The sequence below is a fragment of the Gallus gallus genome, chromosome 5 (genome assembly GCF_016699485.2).
Source record: "Gallus gallus isolate bGalGal1 chromosome 5, bGalGal1.mat.broiler.GRCg7b, whole genome shotgun sequence".
Lineage (NCBI taxonomy): Eukaryota > Metazoa > Chordata > Aves > Galliformes > Phasianidae > Gallus > Gallus gallus.
Genome location: NC_052536.1, coordinates 23,636,552 through 23,657,164, shown reverse-complemented (window position 1 = coordinate 23,657,164; position 20,613 = coordinate 23,636,552). Strand labels below are relative to the sequence as shown.

Sequence of the window (20,613 nt, the reverse complement as noted above, 5' to 3'; positions counted from 1 at the left end):
GGTAATGTTGAGTACTTGTTTTTATCTTATGAAATGTATAGTAGCACTTAAATTGTTTAGCTTTAACACCTCCACGTAGCACAGGCAGTAAAAAATGGAGAGTTGACTTCACAGTAACTATTAGCAAGGGATTCTCAAGTCACACAGCATTATCACTGTTATTGCTTATTCTTACGAATGCACAGATGGGAGGGACTGCTGGATCATTGAGCGTGCTTCCCCATAACAGCAACAACCATGTGCCAGGCATTACGCTTAGAAGCATTCATAGAATATGAACCCCATGTATTCTAGGTGATTGTATGCTTCTTAACAACGCAGTAAGAGTTGGTAAGGTGTAATAAAAGAGCAGAAGCTGCAACCGTGGTGTGCCATAAATTGCAATGGGAGGGTATCACTAATATCTTAGTCACGTGCTTGTGCATAGAGCTTGTTTGCATAGTATATATTAGCTAAAATTTGTAGGTTAATCTAGCAATTATACCACGGATATCCAACCTGTTGACCTGCCTGATCTGCATTGAGTGAAGAGAAATTGTCTTGGGTTGCATATAAAATATATAAGATAGTTAAATAAGTAACAAAACGTGGTTAAAAATATTTTCTATTAAAATGTTAAAAGAGGGTAACAAAAGCATTAGACTAGCAGGTTAGACACGTGAATTAGACTGTATACCTTATTATAGAGGATGGCAAGAAATGCTTTCATTCTGATGGGGATATGGGGTTAGTGGCACAGTACAGTTTCCTTCTGCTCCTAATTTTTGTGTGTGATCTAATATGAAAAATGAGTGGGGTGTATTGCTTTGACTTCTGTCCATATAGTTGTACTAAACAGTAAAGCATCCTACCCAAATTTCTGTCCATCTGTGGCCTCTCTAGGTCTGTGGAAGAGAGAAAAAGACAAAGAAAAGGAATATTTTCTATTCTGAATCCTTCAAATAACTTAGAAGATCTGAGTATGGGATTTGTAGAAAGGAGAAACAATGCAAAATGTGATCCAGTTTTTTTTTGAGACTTCTTTGGAAAGCCCACCGCTTGTACTGGTTCTTTCATAACCTTGTCATGATGTCTTCAAACAACGTATGTTTCTTGCTTCCCCTTCTCCTCCTAAATGTATAAAAACTATTCTAGAGCTTCAATCCTGAGTCTCTGTTTTCTGAACTTCACTGTCTGGACTTGGATACAACCACTTTATAGCTGCTTGATCTGCAGGTGGATCACTGTCCTTTGTTTGAAGTAGTTGGTAGTTCTTCTTGGATGCTTGTCTTATCCATCTTCTTTCTCTGCACTGTAAAGAAGAAACTGTAATCTCATCTAAATTCTTTTTTAAAAAGACTCCCCTGCCCTAATCATTCTAATAAATTCTGTGCAACTCATCCTGCTTAAGCTCCCCTTCCTTGAATGTAGATGACCAGAGTGATAGTTCAGTACTTCAAATAAAACTATAGGTGTCTGGAAAAGTGCTCAGGAACAATCAGCTGAAGCACACAGAGCATGTGAGAGCTGGGGGTGAGCAGCCAGCCGTGCCCTGGGGTGTCTGCCTATGCTACCTCTGCGGTGGGTTGATCCATGAGGACCTTGTCATGGTGCTCACAACCTCAGCTCGTTCTGCACGTGCTCAAAGCGGTGTCCCTTCTGCTGGTAGGGAACAGCAGAGGTGGGAACAGTAAGCAGGGTTTTATCTTACAACAGCTTTGCTTTCAAAACGAGGAGATTTGGAAAAGCAGTTGGCAGTGGTCCTCCCTCAGCCCCGGGTTTGACAGGATCATTTAGGTTAGAGTGGGTTCCTCCGTCCTGCACTCCTGCCATCCCTAAGCTCTTTCAGCCTGCTAATCTCTATCTCTCTCTGCAGCTGTTTGAGTAAGCCTTCCTAGCTGAATTCCTCCTATCTTTTTGCTGCTTTTGTACTGCATGTCTGTCTCGAAAACAGGGTAGCGTTTTACCTTCTGATCTCGCACGCAGTCAGCATGCAGTCTCTGCTGAGGAGGGGATGTGAGACTGGAGTGGGAGGCTTGCGATGACAGCAGATCAGGTCCTCGCACACCATAGGAAACACGGAGCAGGTTCTGCTTGGGCTCGGAGTGGGTGCTACCAAGGTCAAACGTGCTGCTCATTTGCAAATCTGTCCTGAAGCACACACAGATGCTTACTGATCACCCATGTCAGATGGAGATGAAATAGAAACAAATCTGCTTCATAGCGCCTCAAGTTTAAAGTTAGCAGGTGTGTGATTTTCTTCATCCTGCTGTGAAATCCCATACTTCAGTGCTTGCGACAGAGTTACCAACATTGGCTGCCTTTTGAAATTTGTCTTTGTTTTCTTCTTGCCTTTGAACCTTTTCCGTACTGATGTTTTTCACCTACTGGATGAGGCATTGACAAGCAAAGGTATTTTCTTCCTTTGCTCCAGAACAGTGACAGATAGGGCTCTGAAGCTGCACAACCATTGCTCAGTTATAATATGTCATTGCTTCCATTTCTTCCTTTCTCATTCTACTAGCCTGAGGGTTAGGGATGCTGAGAGAGCATGGGGCAACATGCTACCAGAGGTGGGAAGCCTGGGGAAGTACGGCTGTTGTGGCTGGGTAGAAATGGAAAGAAGAAGGTGCAGAGAAGAAGCTGGTTGTGGGGTGGCTGGAACAACAGCAGCAATGTGAGGAGCCCAAACGCTGTGGTGCTGGCTGGTGAGGAGTGGATTGGAGCTTATCACTGCAGGCACGGTGGTTGCGTTGAAGTGGTTGCAGAACAGAGACAGGCTTAACCTTGGCACGAACTGAAGCATTTCCTTAAAGCACCCAGATTTCAAAATACTGTTTGTTTATTGCACAGAAAAAAGTGTGTGTGCAGTAAATCTCTACCAAGACAGAGAGCTAACATGTTAACCTCCTTCCTTTGGTGCTGTGGGTGTTTGCCATGATTTCCACAGAGCCATGGAGCATGTGCCCTGCTTGCTGGTGCCCTGGCACACAGCGAGGTCCCAGCCTGCGTGCAGCTGAGAGATGGGCAGAGTGTTGCAGTGCAGGCATTGCCCTTCATCTTTTGGTAAAATAAATGAGGACCTCTTAATTGCTGGGTCAGGTAGGAAAGGAGCTCTGCTAGCCAGGTGCTTCAGGCAACACTGATGTCCTGTTGGAGTCAATGCATCTTGGGTATACGCTGGAGTGTAAGACACAAATTTGACTGCTTTGCTGGAGAAGAATTTAGCGTGGTGTTTCAAAGCTTGCTTTTCTTTAAAAACACTCATTATTACTCAGAGAAGCGACAAAGGAAACAAAACATTTGCTTTACGTGAATAAAATATTGTCTGCTAAACTTCTGGGAAACCATTTTTATACCCTTTTCACCACTGGAAGGAAAAAATAAATTTAAATTTTCAGCTGAGCTCTCGGAAAGCCATTTTCACCCTTTTCAGCACTGGAAAAAAAAATTAAAAAAACCCAAACTATTTTCTTTTTGATGGGATTTATCGTTTTAATAACACCGCATTCCCCACAAGCACTGCCATCCTATTTTGTTCCCTCTAAGGATCATTTGGAAATTAAAACGTATCTCTGTATTTTGTAAAGTAAATCTGATAATGCTAAATGGAGCAGCTGTAGTTTTCACAGGAGCTGTGGTTATGTTTATTGAAGTAGACACGAAGGGTTTATTTGAGCCTTTTTTCTTTCAGCACCTAGAACTCTCCATTTGAGAGATGAAGTTGAAGCTTGCTGGGCTATGGGAGCTCGTGTGTGGTTTGTCTGATGCTGCGTTAGTAACATTTTGCTTGTGGTGAACTCACTTCAAATGTACACAGTCCTAAAGTTTAGTCCTTCGTATCTGTATTTCGTGTCTTGTGTGTAAACAGAGGAGCAACGACTGTTACCGTGTTGGGAATGGAGGGAGAATAGCTTTCAGTGACTCCTCAAGCATATCAGAAACTGATGTTTGCTTATCCCTGGAGTGTTTGCAGTGGCACTGGAAAGACTTTTCCAGAATTTGGGTATTTTATTAGTGGGAAACACTAAAGCAGTCTGTTTTCTGATCGCTGCTTGTATGACACACAGTTAAAAGGTATAAGCCCTCTCGCTCCTCCCTCTGGGGAGAAAAAGAAAAAGGTCAGTGAGGTTTGTGACCTCCTGTGTTACTTGTGGCCAAAATCAGTGGGCCTGCTCTGCTGACTTGATGCATTATAAGTTTACAAGTTAGTAAATGACAAAAGCAACGTAACGTGGGGCAGTGACCTAAATACAAAGAGAGTTTGCAATGTCAGCTTTATTAACACGTAACCCTCTGTTATATTGCTGGTAGCCTACACGGCATCTCTTCCCAAATTTTCCCTGATTCTCATTGCAAGGCAGTGCCTCTTGTGACTTTTATCAGATTAAGTATTTTCATTATAATGGTGAAACATTTTCACTGTTGCAGGAGGAAGTCATATTCCCAGTGTATGGTCCCTTGAAAGCCACAGCCCCTTGTTGAATGCTTCCAGTTTTATTAGTCGATTAAAAACAAGCTTTTGCAATGTACGGTCCTCTTTTAGTAAAGTTATTTTTCCCAAATGTGGCTTGTGGAGGTAGACAGAAGGCTTTGAGATGGAGGATTAGAGATTACATTGAGTGAGATCTCCAGGTATTCTGAGTGTGAGATGTAAAGCTCTTTCAAGGATAGAAAATAAATGCCTTCTCACAGGTTGGCTGGGAACTAATTCCCTTTGTTGCTCGGGGTGGTAAACATTGATTTCCTCTTGGATTCAACAAGTTTAGACAGTGTGAAATTGTCTTTAAGGCAAGGAGCACCCACTGCAACGGCGGGGGCAGATTTTGCCACGGTTACTGCAGGTTACTGCAACGCTCGTTCTGTGGTGAATCTAGCAAGGCATTCCTTCTCGTTTTTCTAAGTATATAAATTTGCAGAGATTAAGCTGGGAAGCAAAAGGTCTGTCTTGTGAAACGCTTTTGGAAGATGTTCTGCATGTGGCTGTTTTCCAGTTTTATTCTTAATTTTAAAATCAATACAAGTTTATGGTCTAAACCTCTCTTGCAAAAGATTAATTGATGGCCCGTTATTGAGAGCGAATTACAGCAGTGCTGTATTGGATTTTTAAGGGAGACAGATAGGTGTCCATCTAACATTATTACTGCCATTCTATTTTAGCAGATGTCTTCTCATTCGCTATCTGTCACCATGCTGGAAAAATAAATGGGCTTGTACTTCTAATGAGCTAGATGCATTCCTCAAAAGCTATGGTGTGTTCTAGAAATCCAAGGCGAATAAAATGTCCTTTTCCTTTTGAGTGTAATCTGAAGTCCCGAGTTTAACAGCTGTCGGTCTCCCAAGTTCCACATTCGGTTCTGCCACGGTCACTAAACGTCTGCTTCACGAGGAAGTGTCTCAGGAAAGCACTATCATTAGGTAATATACTTCATCTTCTTTAGAAGTGTCACCTTTTTCTCAATTTCTCTGAAGTCAGATAATATAAAAACAAGAGCTGGAGCAATGACGGATGCATAGATAATGTTTGTTTGACATCTCCTTGATGAAGGCTGTCAAGAACACTTTGTTTCTATGGACGTAACCAAATGCCTCAATTCACTTGAGGTATGGAGAAGCCAAAGCCAAGCCTGTCCTCATCGTTCTCAGAGAACAGAGAAGTTAATACACAGTGAGCGCCGTTAGTGCAGTTGTATTCATAAGCCCTGCTTTTGTGGGTTATAGAAATATTAAAGTGGTGGATTTTGGGGGCCCTGCCAAGTTTCCAACACCTGCATTTGTTAATAGCATGCTCCTTTTAGCTTCCTACGTGTGAGGATACATCTGCTGGTATCTAAAGGTGCGTTGTCAGATAAGGTTTGAGGCGGAGGTTCTCTGGTGAGGAGCTGCTAGATGGCTCTGTTTGTCTCTGCCAACACAAATTTCAAAACCAGGTTTAATAGTAACCGGGTATTATTTTGGGAGCAGTTTGAGTGTCTGTTGTAGATACGGCTTGGGAAATAAAGCAACAGATTCCTGTCATAGCATTCATATCTGGAGAAAAGTTTGCAGAGGTTTATCAGCACGGTGGTCTCCAGTGTGAAGGACTGTATATTTGCAGAGTGCTGCAGAGGCAGTCAGCCTGCAGCGGGGGAGGCTGTGGTCTGCCATCCACCTAAGTCCAGGGCTTGCAGAAAAGGATGTCAGGCTGTATTCTGGAAGATGCATGATGTAATCCCTCGTGCCTGAAGCTGGAGTGTGGCCTTTGGTCCTGGGCATGGCCCAAGGGGATGGGGAGCAGTGCTGGAAGGGCAGGGGGGAGCTGGGAGGCTGATCAGTCTGCCAGTCCTGCTGCTTGAAGGGCTGAAAGATTCTTCTATGGACCCTAGGAGGACCAGATAACTTCTTAGGATCTCTCTGTAGCCCTGCTTTTTTCTCCTGTAATATGTATGGGACTGCAAATCTGCTTCAGTTGCTTTTATGGGCAAGGCGTTTTGTAAATACCTTAAATAATAATACAAGTCAGACTGCTGGTTCTGAATTTCTCACTGCAATCCTGTGCAAGATTTGGAAGGAAAAATATGCATAGAAAGAATAACAACTTTTAAAGGCAATCAAGACTGGGTAATTTTCCTCTGGAGAAGAGTGATTTGAGAACTATGGTTAGGGGTCACATCAAAAACTGCAAGCAAATTCGAGGGTAAAATTGTTTCATTGTCCCTCGTTCTTTCCATTTTATCAAACTGACAATAGTGGAGAGATGTTTTAATTTTTCATATTTCACTTTTTAATTTCATCTATTAAATGAATTTTTAAATAGAAACTTGCTGCTTGCACTTAAGACCCTTCTACAATCTGAATATCTTGGCACGTTTAATAGAAGTGGTAAATTGTATGGAAGTTACCTGACCATCTCTTCCATATTGCTTTTTACTGCCAATCTCATCATTCAAAAACACATAGCACATGCCCAGCTGGTGTAACGTAATTATGTTCAATTTGTCTACCTTAATTATTGAAGACCAGTTTTTAGAGAGTTGACTTCTATGCCTCATGCAGCTCTGTTGCTGGCTGAAGGGAACACCTCTATGAAAAAACATGTTTTCAAGAAAGCACACATTAAAATTAGGCATTTGTTTTCCTTCTTTTCTTTCTAAAAGCCTTATTTTATATTCCTTTTCTTTCTAAAATTCAGTTAGGTCAGTAAGATACTACCTTAAAACAGACAGGAACACCAAGATATGTAGAACAGAAGCCAAAGGTATGCTTTGTCTAAAATTAATGGGCAATCTGACAATGTAATGGCAGGGCAGTTTTTTTTCTCCTGCTTCTGACAGAGCCTGCATTGAGCGCTTCTCTTAACGAGGCGCGTTAAGATACAGGTTGGAAGTTTGTTGCTGGCACTGGGAGGTCACCTGCAACACAGCTCACCATGGTGGTCAGCTTTGTGGGATGGGACCAGCTTATCCAGGGATGAAACAGAGCTCTCGTTTGACCCCAGAAGCGTCTCTGAGCTTCTGTGTTGAATATTTATCTCTAGAACACGCGTGTCGTTTTGAAACAAGAAGTCCGTAGTGAAAGTGTTGAGAAATGTTTTAATTGCTTTGCTTGGGGCTTGGCTTTATTCCAGGAGGAGAGAGAATTTCAGATGCTTTTCATCTCCACTGATTCATTTTTTCTATCCATTCATTAACCACAGCAAAAATGTTTGCCCTGCTTTGCTAGGTGTGTCCTCTTGGACCGCATCCTACGGGCTGTGCTCTGAATAAATGGAGAGGGAGCTTAACCATTTGTTCCAGCCCTCTAATTATAACCACAACAGTCAGAAAATTGATCCGAACTAAATTAAAAACCAAATTGCTGCCGCTGCTCCTACTGTTTGGATTTCCTGAATATTAATTCAGCTGGTGATACTTCCGAAATTGGAGGATTGTTTGTTTTGAAGAAAGAGGGGAGGAGGACGCTTAGCCCGGCTGAGCTTTGACATTGGGAACCTCTCGGTCTGATCCGGGGGTTGCATTCCGTGATCTCTTGAGGTCCCTTCAAAGCCCTGCAATTCTGTGACTGTGCTTTTTCACTGTTAATACTGTTTTCTTTTCCTTTTCCCCCTGCTCCCGTTTTTTTAATCCATTTGTGAACCCCATGGCAAAGCGCACGCTGGCCCTGCTGGGGAGAGGACTTCAATAATTCAGAGCGCATTATGCTGGCAATTCAATCAAATACAAAGTTACCTACGTTTCAGAGACATTTAAAATTCCTAGTTATGTAGGAAGTTAATTTGAAGGAGCAGCTGAATGCCTCCTGGAAAACGCGAGGAGTTTCTCTTTAGTACCCATTCTGCTTGCTTGCTCTTATCGTATATTTTCTGCATTTCTCTAACCTTGTTCTTGATGACAAAAGACATTTGCATGAAAACAGGATCTTTGTTTCTTAAGTGTTCATCTGTTCCTGCTGTTTATTTCCCACCTAAAGCCATAATCCTCTGTTTGTAGCATCACAATTGGTTGCAGTGGAAATTATTATGTCGTCACAAACGGAGGATTATGACTTCAGGTGGGGGGATAAGCAGCAGGAACAGATGAACTCTTAAAAGCAAAAATGCTGTTTCATGTAAATGTCCCTGGTAATGAAGAAGAAAGGGAGGCAAAACATGACAGAGAAACAGAAAATTGGTATGAGCAGACTTGAGCCTGAACAGTAGGGCAGCAGATTTTCCTGGAGGCAGGAGCAGCTATTTTAAATTAGGGACATGTCCATGTAGAATTTATTCTCTTTTTTTTCCCCCTCAACTAAAAAAACTCAGCAAAATACCAGTGTTGCTAGTCAAATACAGAAACGGCTGCTCAGTTTTGAGAGGGGTTTTCATCTTTGTCACTCCTTTGTGCATGCATTTCTCAAATAACTTTCAAACTTAAGGGCTTCCCCTTTTCGTGCCTGCTGGTTGGGGTTTCCAGGCTGAACCCCACCATTTGCACTGGAGCATCTGCACTGTGCAAAGCAGGACGACCGTGCTGGAAGCTCATCTAAACCACACTGCTGAGCCAATCAGCCAAATGCTTTTCACGGGCTGCTTCCATTTAAAACCACAAGCAGCAAGCTGACATTTCTCTTCAGCATCATAAGATGGAAAGCTCTGAAATACCCAGTAGCAATCTCAGCTTGTACCTTATTTTGGTTTTTATCTGAGTTTTTTTTTTTTCTCCTCCATGTTGCAGCTGCTCTATTCTTTAGTAAAAAGACATTACAAAAATTATTGGTGCAAACCAAAAGGTTCGTGAGAACAGAAACTAAAATACAGAATAGAAACGAGCATGGGGAAAGATTAATAACAAAGCCTATTGTGTGCTTTCTGTGGTAACAGCCAATTTGACTGGCTTTCATTAAAATTCTCCTTGTTAGCTCGGGTGATGTGTTGGGGTGATGGGCTATTTGATGTCTAAGAAGTGGTGAAAAGTTAGCTGTCTAATGATGGACTAATTAGAAAGCCCATCCTAGCAGGATCCATGAAAATTGATTTGCACAGTGCCATTTTTGCTAATGAGAATCATGAATACATGTTTGCAGTCCCTTACTTACTCTCCCTACACACAGCTAATGAAGGAGAGGCAATCATTAAGAGCTCAGCTACCGTCTATCCGGTTTCCTTTGCCTTTTAGGAATAGGCATACTTTTAAGAAACAGCTTAAAATCATACTTTTCACAGTGAAGCAAGCTCTACACATCTCCCTCCTATAAAGTGAATGTATTTTCTGATGCATCTCTTCTCAAGTCATCCTCGCTGAGCAGGGAGCCTTGTTCTGTGCACAGGGTACAGGCAATTGTCGTTAGGGTGTGAGATGAGAAGGAACCATAAATACTTGGTTTGAGTAAATTAAAATTAATGAGATGATTTTTCCTACAAGGGCATAACATGTACATTCACAACTAGGTCAAACATCTTTAATATTTATGTGTCTAAGACAAACAATAAACCTGTTACTTTTAGTATCTCATTCTATGATTTTATTTATTTATCCAGTTGCTTTCAGATGCTTTTAATCTGCCCAGACGGTGTATGGCCAGCCAGGCCCACATGGCACAAAGGAGATTATCCACAAAATTAGAACTCTTTGCAAAAAAAGACCTCCTGAATAAAATGTGTTGTTGATGAGCGCAGTGTGGTTACCCTTAAGGAAATCCTCAGCTGTCCCCGGGACTCTGTCCTCCCGTCACCTCTCCAGCATCTTGAGGCTTGTATCAAACTGGTCTTCTCGGGCCAAAAATGATCAGGTGTTGCCTTGCCTTTTGCTTTCACCTGCATATGTTCCTGTAAATTCTACCATAATTAAAGAAAACTGTGGGCTTATTCAATTATGCCGTAGGTTAGCGCTTTTAGGTGCATTTTGACTGACGTTGCCAATAACTGTAGGTGTAGCATTTCACTCTAGGAACTAGCTGTAGAGAAATTATAATGCATTTTTAGTGAAGTGAATGTCCCATAAATGCCATTGAGGAAATAGAAGCTAAAAGTGTAAGCGGATAAGGAGCCGAGAGTTAAAGAGAGCCAACAAGGGGCTGATGAGATGTCTTTGTAGGGAGCAATGAGGAAGTCAGCCTGAAGCTCTGTAGTGAAAACCAGAAACAGGGGGAATGGGTAGCTTGAAGGCAGTGTTGCGTGGATGGCTTAGAAGAAGGAGGCATAGCAGAGGAGTCTTAGAGTGAGTTATCAGAAGAGAAGAATGGGAGAGGAAGGGATGAGAGCGTACCAATTTCTTAGGTTTTTTTGTTAGTTGAAAGGGAGATTTTACTAAGAGGAGGACAGTAATTTGTTCTGGGGTGGGAGATTATGTACAGACAGTATCACAAATTAATACAACATCGGTGCCAACAGTTTAAATTTGAGCAAGAAAAGTCCTATTTATTTTAAGGTAACTAATGAAACTGAGTTGTCTCAGTACAACCAGGAAGAAAGATTTTTACATCTTAAAACAAAGGAGTTTGGGTGAAGTCAGCACTTCAGTTTTTTTCTGAAGTTGAGCCTGCCTGGTTATCTTGCAGTAGAAGTGCATGCATTTGCTGTCTTAGTTCCTTTTGCATTAGTTCCCTGAAGCAAAAGCCTTATCTGTTTTTAGCAGTGAAAACAACTGTAAGTGTATTCATTTAATGACTTGCTTTTTTCCCTGAAAGAAGAGATTTTCTAATTTAAAAAATTACTTTTAACTCCTCCATTCTTGCTTTGTGATGTAGCATCTGTAAAACATACTGCATACGTATATTTCATTTCCATATTTATATAGCTTTGAATGGTAGGTACAAGATTTTCAACTTTTTATTTTTTGCATGTATTCCTTTTTGTTTCCGTAATGGAAACTTCATGAAAGATTAGGAAGAAATGTCAAACCCATATGCACTTTTTTGCACTGGACTGGGTTTTCTGTCTTATAATGCATACCATTTAACGTCTTAATCCTGTGACCATTATGTTAGCACATAAAAAGAAACAAAAACCTAACCCTTTTTTTAAACTAGCCTTTTTGGGATTTTCTTGTGTTCAGCTATTAAAAAAAAAAAAAAAAAGAAAGAAAGAAAAAAAGAAAGAAAATGAAGAAAATGAGTCTGCAAAAGCAATTACATTGATACATAGCTCAAATAGAGATAATACAAAATGGCAATCAAGGAAGATTATCCAGTACAGCAAACTAGAGAAGATTTATTTGTAGGCCATAGTAGGACTTTCAGAACTAATAATTCTTTTGAAAAATAAATGATGAAAGGTATGGGCATGCAGTAATGTGGTCCACTAGCATAGAGTAACATACAATGTTGATGACTGATTATCATTTTGACAAAATACTGCTATACATGAGCTCAAACATTTGGGTTTAATTTACTGCTCGTGTCATACAGCTGTTAACTTATAATGAAAATACACTAGATTAATGACTTGTTGGCCTGCTTGGGACAGAAAAAGAATGTTGATGTGGGGAAATGGTTTCTATTGTCATTTACTCTTGTACAATTTTGATGAACATATTAGTTAACTGTAATATATCGTGTAAAGCAAACATAAAAGCATATTGCCTGATAGGATTTTGCTAAGATGTTGTTAAAATTGGACATGTAGCTAAATATCTATTTACAGCTCTGAAGTCTTCTGTATTTTTTCTGTGTAGAAAACAACCGTGCATACGAGGAGCTGCTATGTCATAAAGGATTTGATAGCTGTTTAAAAATAGATGCAATGGGGAGTAGGAAACCACTGGACAGTGAATTGTCTGTAATAACTATGGAGTGATCTGTGGACAAACTTCTTAACCTTCCAGGGGTTGGGGCAGAGGCATAGGCTTCATGGACGCGCAACTACTTGGCTGCAACAAACCAAACCAAAAAAGGAAATGCCACATTAATGAGAAAGCAAAAATGATGTTAGAAACCTAATCTACCTAGCGGGCATCTTGTGTCCAGCTAGGTAAGAAACTGTCACCTCCATAGTTCCGTTCTCCCCTCAGTGCAGCCTTTGTGATACTTTGCACTCCCACTCCTTGACATGTGCTACTCAGCTTTCTTTTAACGTCTTGTCCATTTAATTCTTCCAATGGAGCTGTGCCGCTTTCTATGTGGGCTCATTTTCCCAATGAGGAGGGCCTTCCTTCTCTCTTCAGCACAATCAGTGGTGTTGAGGAACTCAAAGGTTAGGTGAGTTGTGTCACTTCTCCTTACCTAAGTTGAAGGTCTTGCAGTGGATGGCTAAAATACCAAAAGTCTCTGACTATTTGTATCGCACTTTATTGGCCAACTGTTTTTCCTTTTGTAAGGTGTCTGGATTTACCTTTTAAAATTTTAAAGTATTTTTATTGTCCTTGTCATCTTTTGCATGCTCGCTTTTAGTGCAGCCAGAGAGCAATGGGAAAAGCCAAGACCACAAGCCAGCTTTGGGTGTTTTAATGCCAGGAGCAATGCCATGCACAGCAGATTATGAATCTTTTGTGTTTTGCAGAAGATTTTACCTTTACGATAGTGTTAAAATGCAGCCTTCCCAAACTATGGAAATCAAAGCCCTTGAAAACCAGTAAAGCAAGCATTTGTATTTTGGACAGTCTGTCCTGGATTTAGTCGTTTATTTAGACTGGTCAAAGATTGGAAGTATCTCCATCATTTGCTGAGCTGTAGTTGTGGGAAATGATTACAGAAAGCCCAGTGTATGTTTTCAGTGGAATGATTAGGAATCCTACTGCCATGGAACAGAGGAAGTTTTTGTAATTAAGGTGATGAATCATGTTAAAGTCAAGTTAAGTAGCAGTGATTATTAGAATAATTTTTGAGGAACTCATGGATAAAAAACTATTTTAATCATTGCATGTCATATTACACATTAAAAATACTGAAACTTTCAGGTTTTTTTTTTTTTTTTTTTTTTTTTTTTTTAATATAAGGGATGCATACAAAGATAAGTAAGTTATATTGAGTTATGGGCTCCGTTACCTAGTCATCAGTCATGTAAATTTGCTGTGCATTCTGGTTTTATCAGATAGAAGTTTGTTTATCCCTGGGGAATTGGAATGAGCTTGTGAGTCACCCTGCATTGTAGGCTTCCCCACCTACCCTCCCCCAAGAACCTGTCACGGTTAAACCTAAGATCAGTCTTCTTTGCACTTTAGGGTCTTCCCACCTTGCCCCCATGTGTCTTTTGACTGAGTGAAGTCTGCTGTAAACCAGATGAGGTGTGGAAGAAAACCCCACAGGATTTTCTTGCTTGCCACGCTGAGGACCAGCTGGCTTATGTGCTCTGCTTTCCCATAGCTGTGATTCCCCGCCGCCCCCTCCCCCCCTTTATCCTTTTCACAGTTGAGTATTATCACTTAAAAAAAATAAAAATAAATCCCCACAACAACTTGATAATAAGAAAGTAAAGAAAAGCATCTGTAGCTTTATTCAAAACTTGAGACAGAATAAAAACAGTCTTGTTTGTAGTTTCCTTTGCTGACTTTTTCGGTCCATGCTAAAAAGAAATGAAGACACTTGCCTAGGGAAATATGTTGGAGAAAACAGGGGAAAAATAATTTAGTCAGTAGAATGAAATTTTTGATTCATTTCTTTAGTTTCTGATTCTGCCCTAGAGCTTGAAGTCTGCTAGGTCATTATGACTGGGAGGAAGTGGCTGTAGGTCATAGAACTCCAATTTTTAACAAATGTATTTTTGTTAGGATTAAGTCTTAACCTCTCCTTGTCTCGGGAACTCTGGAAGTTTGGTACCCCAGAAGTTCCATATATGAAAGTGGAAGAGCAGTGGCGATAATGTGATGATGATTGGATCCAACATGAATGTAATACTTTGCTCCTGTAGCCTCACTTGCTTTGTCCAAATGGCTCAACAGCACAAGAGTTGGAATGTTGAAAGCCACAGCTCAGATATGAGCCATCTGTTAACACCAAGCAATTAATTAACTTAGCACTGATTGTAGTTGGTTTCCCACAGTGAACGTGCATTGCGTATACAGGCTTTGTATGCATTGTCTCTGCAGCACAATAATTTAATTCTTAGCTAGGCATGGTTCCATTTAATTTCAGCATGGACATTTTCATCCAAATCCTGTTGCACAGTGTAGCTCCTGAAGTAAAAAGTTAAGTTTTGAATGTCGTAGCCCTTCAGGAGAGACTGTGGCAGAACTTTCCTGCAGGAGCTCCAGGTACCCAAGTTTCAGTACCCAAATTCCAGTAGGCACTGTATCCTTTGTTTACTCTCAGAATAAGTAAATATTTACTTTCTTGTAAACACTGGCTATTACTGACATACTATGTTAAGTATTCCGGTAATTTTCTTATTTCTGAGACTTCAGTGAAAGAACTGATGCTTCTACTTGTGTTTTTTCCAAACATGCTGGGCTTTATGAAGCCAGTTTTCAGTGCTGCATATCATACGCCACATAGGAGAGGGTTGCTCTCCTAAAGCTATAGAATACCGCTGGGCTGTGATGAATAGTGACAAAACAAGAAACTGCTTTATCACTATTGGGAGAAGAAGAGGAGCGCAGAGTGTTACTGTACTTGCTGTGACAGGTAAACCTTTTAGATAGCACAGTTATGCTTTCCATTGTGTTATACGTGCAAAGAAAGAAGTGGATGCATAGAGAGCAGTTTAAATAGGTTTTTGTATTTCATATGTGTTTCATATACTTAGGAACTGTTAGTAATTGGTAGTGTGCGTGGGGAACTGTATGTTTTGATTCACAAAGCAACAGTCGTATTCAAACCAAGTCAATGCAATCCTCTCTCTCTCTCAATAAATTTTAAATATGAGGTTATTTTACCATATAGTTATCTATTATATGGGATAAGGGGTGTAAGAGGTATCTTATTGTGTATTTCATGCTTTCTTCTGGGCAAGCTGATCTCTTCTGGAGTAAGGCCACTTTCTGTTATTGGAAAAAGAGACTGACTGAGTGACTGACTGACATCCATCCAGTGATTGAAGTGCTGGTTCTTCTGACACTACTGGCTGCTGTCAGGAGAAGCCAGAAGTGAGATGAAGTGAAGGACTAAGCTAGGAGAAATACCTCTCTTGACAGTAAAAATGTAGGCATTATGTTCTCACTTTTAATGGATTTTTTAATCTTAATTTCAGTTTGTGAAGCTGGTCTTTTGATATGGAGGAAGCCAAAGGGAGCAGGCAAGCAACGTCAGGCAATAGACATTCATCTCTAAGCTACTGCAAAAATATTTCATTGTATTTATTATTTATTGACTCATTTATATTTGTGTAAGCAGGTAGAATGTGAATATTTTGCTTCACAAACTTGGAACTGTACACTGCAGTATTGGTTTCATCCATCTGCCATGTTACACCACGGACTAAGTGTGAGGCAATCAGGAACGTACCATGAAATGCCTTTATTAAACAGCTTTCATCCTGTCTGCATGTTGGGTTGTATTGAGTTGTACGGTGGTGTTACTCTGAGTATGATGGTGTACACGGTGCACAAACTGCTGCTTTAAGTCTTCAGAGAATGGCAGGGTGAGGGAAGGAGGGATGAATGTTCGTCTGCCTCCATATTTCTCTTGTCAAGTTTTTAGATGTATGTTTGGATATTTGATGAGCTGACTTTGTTGCAACAGTGCTGCAACTGTCTTGTGAGGACTGTCCTCCTTCAGGCCTCTCCTCTCTTCAGGTCTAGAAGCTTATGAAAGAAACTGGGAAAAAATTGGAGACTTACCTGGGCTGCACCTCCAAATGTCTGTTTTTCATGAGTGAAAATGGAAGATCAATAAGGTGAGGGTTCAGAACATGATTCTCTACTGTTGTGGGATGAGTGTATGAGTCAGAGCAGCATGAGAAATGCTTTCTCTTGCCAGCAATAAAAGTTGGACGATTACTTGGGTGAAGAAGCAAAGAATGCTTAGTGGCAGGTATTATGTTGCAGCACAGTAGCAGCCTGAAAGTATTGGAGTAGAAAAATCAGATGAGATTAAACACTGTGTAGGATCGCTTCCAGTGGAGGTAGATAGAGAACAGGGACAGCTACGAAGACAGCTGTCCAACTTCTCCCTCTTCCTCAAAGGAACTTTACAACAGTATTTTTTGAGGGAGGAGGGTAAATGCTACCAGTTTATTCTTGGGTGTTCTTTGAATATAAGGTGTTGTGTTAGAATCGTGGTGAAAGGAAGAAAATTGTGGCTGAACTTATGGCCATCAGAATTGACCTTAGGAAGAACACAATAGAAAGAAGTTTGCTGAAGCTCAGAGCATTCTAATAGGATCAGAGACAAAGCTTTCTGGTTTTTAGGAATATAAATAGCGTTCAAAATTACTACTAAATAGGCTTCAAAAAAGAAACTTCATGTTAGGAATATTAGTGACTGCTAGAAGGGGAACAGGGAATAAAATAGGAAACATCACTGTAGTGCAGAATGAATTCATGGGGCATCGTCATCTCAGTACTTTGTGTGGTTTGGGTTCCTTTGTTCTTCTTATCATCACCCCCCACTCAGAAAAGAGACAGAAGGACTAGCAAAGATGTGGGGAAAAGTGGCAAGAATAACTCAAGGTCTACAGCAATTTCCATATTGAGGAACAGTTGTAGACTGACTGTGCATTGTGAAAAAGAAACTGCCTGGAGAAAATCTGGGATACAGGCTTATTAAAACGTGAGTATCAAGAAGAGGGGATGGTTGCTAACTAGCTCTCCTTGATGCAAGAACTGCAGAGATCATTAAGGAAGTTGTTAGCTGGTGGGCTCAAAACAAATGAAGGACAGTATATTTGTTCAGAGCATCGGTGAACTGTTGTTTTAGAGCCACGGGTTGTTTTGATTCAAAAGTTTGCATGGATTTTAAAAATGAAGAAAGAGGTTTGTGGAAGAAAGCTCCATTAAGACCTACGGAGCACAAGGCTACTGGATATAGCAGAGTCCAAAGACCGTAGCTGGGAACAGCTAGGAACCTGGGGGGTATGCAGATGGGATGTTGTTCGCTATGAGCCTGCCCTGTGCTTCTTGGTTGTACTCAGGCAGTCTTACCCTGAGAAGCCAGTACTGGGCAAGGTGTTTTTTTTAGTGTGATTCGGTTTTCAATCCTTGTCATTTGAAATAAATAAAATACAATGTGAGCTTTTGCTTTAGGACATAATTGATGTTTTCTTTGGGCTAGGTGATTCCTTCATGTGCCTTTTTGATTCTGCCTATGAAACATCTGATAATGATGTTGGGAGCAGTCATGCTGAATGATACCTGTTGTCCATTTCAGCCAATGGATTGGATCTCTGTGCCTTTGCATTCCAATAGGTTTCTTTTTTATTCACAACTACTTCCATAGCTGTGGTAGTTCAGTACAGTTGTGGGAGATGATAGAATTGTTAGAAGGATACTGGGAATTTGAAATCACACAGGTGCTTACAGGCTACGGCGGTATGCTGATTAGGAATGCTTTATTGAGAGCGTTTAAATTCCTTTACTGACAGTCTTAATATAAAACTGAAGTGTAGAACTACAAAAATTATGGAGTGTTACTGCCTTACATAAGTACAGAATTCAGATCCTCACCCTGTGTTTGCTCTCTTTAAACTGCTTGAGAAATAAATGAACAACCAAAAATTCCCAGGTATGGGAACACTTTGAAAGGACATCCAGACACCGTTATAATGTGGTCATAAAAGCAGCTGCAGTGTGCATGCGGCAAGCAACAATTTATATGGGCCCACTTGAAACTCCGACTGCTCTGGACATCCTACCCACAACCTAGCTTAAAGACCCTCTGGGGGCTGAAGCAGATGTGCTCAGATCTGTGTCCTGCAGACCTCCCTCTGCAGCATTTCCATCAGCCCTGGCTCGTAGGCAGCATTTTGGAGAGCATTGCCTGCCTTCTCATTTGTGTTTTTGCCAGATTTCTTCAAGCTACGGTGGGACAGGGTTATAATGGAGGATACAGTGAAATAAGCAGCCTATTTGTCAAGTAATACAAGCATTGCATGGTCTCTTTTTATTCAGTGTAAAGCATTTTACAGAACTGTAGATAAGCAGATACCCAGCTAGAAGAAATTCCTCTGCCTGCCCTCCCTTCCTGCAATTATGTACATCTCCCTAACCAAGAGGATGGGGTAAGTCCCTCCTGCTGGAGCTGGCAGTGTGGAGTGAAGCATCAAAAGCGCCTGTCACGGGCTGTTTTGCACACATGGCCGTGCGTGCAGGTCAGGGGGAGGGCTGCAGAGTCAGTGACATACTGAGCTGCAGAACAAATGGTGGTTGCTTCAAGGCTGTGGAAGGCAACACATACAAATGTTACTTCATGATGTTGATGCGAATGCTGTCCTCTTCAAAGAAGCCTTGGGATGCCCTTAGCCATGTGGTTGTCATGTGGGAACACATGGCCCTTTCTAACTTCTTTATCAGTACTACATTGCAAATGTGGATAATATTTTGCTTGAGCTGCAAACATCTCCTCCTTTCCTCACTTTTTCATCTAAGTAGATTCTGTCTCTCTCACTGAGGGCATTTCAGGTAACATAGCTCTCCTTGCTTTTGTGACTTTTCACCCTTCTGTACGAGCGGCCACAATGAGACTTTTGTTGGGAGATTTTCTCATTGTCGGAGTCACCGAGCATGAATATTACTACTGTTAGTACGTTCAGATACAGAAGAGTAACTGACATAACTGAAAGAGAATTCATGCTTTCTGGAGCCACGGTTTTGGGGATGGAACGACTTGGTTGAATCTTGGCCTGATACGTGCTGGGTACTCCGCTCACTGAAGAAAGGGAGAATTTTTGCAAACAGAGACAGGAGGTCATTGGCATGTAGGACAACCGGGAACCTGCTGCTACTGGAATGCAGATGGCGTTCCAAAGAAGGAGCGGTGCCGAGCAGTGTGGGTGGCCCAAGGCAAGGATATTAAGGCGTATGTTGGGTGAGGAGTGGGGGGCACTGGCAGCCCGGGCTTTGTTTGCCTTGGGTCAGTCTCGCTGCTTTCTTAGTTTGAGCTCAGCTCAGGCTTAGCTCTAAAATTGCCTAGATTTAAAAAACAAGTTGGGGTGATTTAATCATTTTAATATGGGTGTTTTGTTCTTTTCTGGAAGTGAACAAGCCAGGCATGGTTAATATCAAGTTGCTAGTTCACTTATTTGGGATTGTTCTTTTCAAGCTCGAAAAAAGAAGTATGTTTGGAAACTGTTGTGAGCTGTCAGCTCAGATCGAGTATGGTCTGTAGCTCAGCGCAGCGTGCAGTGTTCGCTGCAGACAAAAGAAGGAAGTATTGTTAATTCTTGCTGCACCATTCTCTATGCAACCTGAAGAGGACTGTTCGGAACAAGCCAGGTGTCAGCAGAACCCTGACAAGAACTCAGCCCTGCCTTCCCCAGCATTTGCAGCGCGTTAGAAGCCTGGCACAAAAGTCCTAGTCATCCATCCTTATTCCATCCTATATTACCACCGTTTCCCCTCAACAGCAGCCCGGCAAAGTCCCATCCCACGCTGGTCCTGGCTGTGGACTTTTCAGTCAGCACTGATAATTAGACTTTGAGATAAGCCATCTGTTTGCCAGCCCCTGTGGTCCCTGGGTTTGGCACAGGGCTGCGCTGGCGGGTGACAGGCCTGCAGCGGGAGGGGGCTGGCGGTGACACAGCAGCTGCTCACCGAGATACCGAACGCTCTGGCAATTGAGCACCTACGTGCGGGGGGTTTTAAAATGTCACCGGCCAGCAGGAGAAAACAGTGCTCCCGAAAACAGCGTGCTCTGCTGCTCCGGAGCACTGGTGAGGAAAGGGAAGGGAGCAGCCTCGCTAATGAGGGGAAGGCAGGGTGGGAGGGCATGGAGAATGGGTTCGGTAATGAATCCATGATTTTAGCGTACTTCTGAGCATCTGGGAAGGGAAGGCAGGCCCAAGTTAATTCTAGCTGATTGTAGATGAAGGAGAGCAGGGAAAAACCTGCCTCTGAAATGTTGTTTGTTCTGTGTGTTTGGCAGTCCCGTCCCCTTCGTGCAGATCAGCACCACCTGAAGCTCTGTTTGCCCTGAAGTGTCTCAAATGGGCATCTTCATAGAGAGGTTTAAAAGTAAAATGCACACGTATTGAGCTTTATACTGAGGCTGGGAGACCTGCTGACCCCCGCTTCCAATTTCCCCTTTTCTTTTTCCCCAGCCTGGTCATTTGGCTAGAAATCTCTTTCTTATTGCAGACGCCTGCTCTGACTC

General features: G+C 41.7%; 1 protein-coding gene and 1 long non-coding RNA gene across 6 annotated transcripts in view; one reads left to right on the top strand and one right to left on the bottom strand.

Annotated features, from left to right (window-relative positions):
• The window catches only part of LOC776275 (UPF0444 transmembrane protein C12orf23 homolog), a 217,972-nt gene that overhangs the window by 89,795 nt on the left and 107,564 nt on the right, over positions 1-20,613 (top strand). The gene's annotated exons all lie outside the window — the stretch shown is intronic.
• On the bottom strand, positions 534-8,462 carry LOC121110873. 2 transcript variants are annotated; one of them, XR_005860170.1, is made up of 4 exons: positions 8,336-8,462; positions 6,963-7,041; positions 1,947-2,130; positions 534-1,291 (listed from the first exon to the last, which is right to left on the bottom strand). It is a non-coding gene; the product is annotated as an uncharacterized LOC121110873 (long non-coding RNA). The 2 variants fall into 2 exon arrangements; XR_005860169.1 differs by lacking the exons at positions 534-1,291; positions 1,947-2,130 and adding an exon at positions 2,152-6,340.